This window comes from Capsicum annuum, chromosome 11, assembly GCF_002878395.1.
Source record: "Capsicum annuum cultivar UCD-10X-F1 chromosome 11, UCD10Xv1.1, whole genome shotgun sequence".
Classification (NCBI taxonomy): Eukaryota; Viridiplantae; Streptophyta; class Magnoliopsida; order Solanales; family Solanaceae; genus Capsicum; species Capsicum annuum.
The window spans coordinates 231,416,567-231,419,250 of NC_061121.1; the positions used below are offsets into that span (position 1 = coordinate 231,416,567).

At 39.1% G+C, this 2,684-nt stretch overlaps 1 long non-coding RNA gene across 1 annotated transcript; it reads right to left on the reverse strand.

Annotated features, from left to right (window-relative positions):
- Nucleotides 1–309: 309 nt before the first annotated feature.
- Nucleotides 310–1,482, reverse strand: LOC124888571. The gene is made up of 2 exons (XR_007047039.1): nt 696–1,482; nt 310–592 (listed from the first exon to the last, which is right to left on the reverse strand). It is a non-coding gene; the product is annotated as an uncharacterized LOC124888571 (long non-coding RNA).
- Between the last annotated feature and the right edge of the window lie 1,202 nt (nt 1,483–2,684).

A 2,684-nucleotide genomic window follows, 5' to 3' on the forward strand; every position in this document is an offset into this window, starting at 1 on the left:
ACGTTTCAGAAACTATGACGAACTTGGGTTTTTCATCCGAGGTCGTTTCGACCTAATGCGGGTCCACACCCAAATTTTCACTTTTCCAACTTTCCGATCGACCAAAAGGTCGAAATGAGCTCGGTGCATGGGAACCCGAACCAAAGGTATACCTAGCCTAAAATCAATATTTCGGAGCTGTTGGCGCATTTGGAATTTGCATCCGAGGTTGTTTCATTGAAGCTTTTGCCCGGTGGCCCTTTGAAACCAACGAAGACTTGAAAACAAGGAAATACAAGACAAATACTTTGACATCAGCCAAACACATAATTGGGAAGCGTTTAACAAAATTTTCATTCAAAATCAAATGCAACTATGGAGAATATTGTTATACACAGGTGTTCAAAATCTAATTTACAAAGGCAATTAATCACTACATGAATTTACAATAAGTGGAGCTAGGAAATTGCCTTAAGAGGCTACTACTGTGAAAGAGAACACCTAGAAACTGCAACACTATAGTTTATTACAAGAACAAGTAGTAAATGCCAAACATTAATGCTGGCAACATTGGCGTTGCTCGTGGTAGCTGAAACCTTGACGGCCTTAGAACCTGATATTTACACAGATACAGAACATGTCTTAGCTTAACACGACAACTGACTGAAGGTATACATTAATTTACCAGAGAGCATAGGGATTACTATATGACTTACAATTGTAACTGGCCCATCCAATCCGTTGTCTAGCCAGATCATAAACAACAATCTTGTCCTTTAGAACAATGTCTGCACAGAAATATGAAAATATGAATCGACAAAAAATAAGACCAGAGGCTACTTTTAGGCTTTGCTGATGATCTGCTACTTTATTGCAGGGATGATTCAAAATCTATTACTGTATTACAGGAGAGATTCCAAAGATATTCAGCTGCGTCGTCCCATTGCTAACTTAGAGAAAAGTTCTATCTATTTTGGGGGAACTGCACCACCAGTACAGCAACAAATACTCGATATGTTGGGATATTCTAAGGGAGAAACTGCCTTTCAGGTATATAGGGGTCCCTTAGAGTACAAAGAGGCTAACTGCACTTCAATGTGAGACACTTATAGAGAAAATGCTTGGGAAGATGACTTCGCGGACAGCAAGGTTCCTAACATATGCTGGAAGGACCAAATCGCTCAGAAGTGTACTGTTCACAATACAGACTTTTTGGGCACAGGTGTATATACTGCCAAAGAAAACTATCCAGTTCATTGGGCTTAAGTGTTTATACTGTAGGAGATTCTTAAGGACTGGATTTGTGGAAATTCTTTAAGGACAAGAATTGGAATGGAAAGGGCTGGCTACTGTGAGCAAGATATGATACAGGCTGGCAGATTGTATATTAGAGCTGTGTATAAGAGACTACAGGGTGACTTTCCAAAAGTACGGTGGAGTAAACTCATATTGAACAACAAAGGAGCTCCTAAATGGCTGTATATAATGAGATTAGCTACCCAACTAACCTACCCCACACCCCTATACCCCTAACCCCACCCCATACCTTTACCCTCACCAACCCCTACCCCACTCACGGGAATTCCATTTTTATTTTCAAGTGAAAAGGGAGCATACACATTCATTTTTGTTTCCAGGGAATATATACACATAACAAATCACAAATAGAGGGGCCCACAGGAGATTCCTTTGGCTTCTTTTTTGCCAAATTAAAATAAGGGGGGTCCACGGATTGAAATCCACTTATTCACATATATACACCTAATCATCATCTAGGAGGGGGATAGAGAAAAGAAAAAAAAATCTCTCCATTTATGTTTTAATTTTCAGCTCACGATACACACACATACATATGCAAAAATCACACACACACACGAGAATCATAGAGATTAAGAGGAGTGAACAATGAAGAAAGGGAGGAAGATAGGTCGAGAAAGTCAAAGCAGCTATTAAAAAAGGGATAAAAATGGACTGAAATTCAAAAAGGGTCGATCAAAACAGTGATACCGGTGATAGATACGGTTTATTTTGTGTTTTTTTGGCGAAATCTTCCCCATAATCGGTTTAAATTCATCAAGTCAACTCACCCAGTCTTTAAATTCCCCTCAAAATCTCTGTGTTTCCTCGACTTTTAGGCGTAATCTCGATGGAAAATGCTGAAGTCGCCGAACTCCGACCTTTTCCCATCGATTCTTCCCACCGTTCGAGCTCACCGAAGCTTTAGTCGCGTGGTTTCCTTTAGTTTTCTTCCATTTCTCTGATTTTACGTGGATAACTGTTATTCGGGATTCTTAGTTCAACTCGAATTTTGGGGTTATCGCGTGTTGGGCTGATTCTTGACTGATTTAGAGAGTTGAGATCTCGTTGGTGTTCTTCGAGGTTCTTGTACGGTCTCCTATTTCTCTTATCAAGTCAATCGAAAGCTCTTGAGGTCCAACTCTAACTTTTCTCCTTTTAATTTTCCCGTGATTAGGAATGATTTGTATGTTTGGACATATTTGAATCCTTATTGGTTGCTTGTTTGATGTTGGATTGGAGGTGAAAACTTTGTTGTTGAATTGTGTATAGAACTAGTTTAATTATTTTGAGAATGAATTCGGGAAGAGATTAAAAAATCCGTAAAAGTGAACACCGGCTTGTGTTGATTAATTCATTTTTGTTGATTTGAAATGCATGTTAAACTCTTCGAATCTGGTAGTATCATG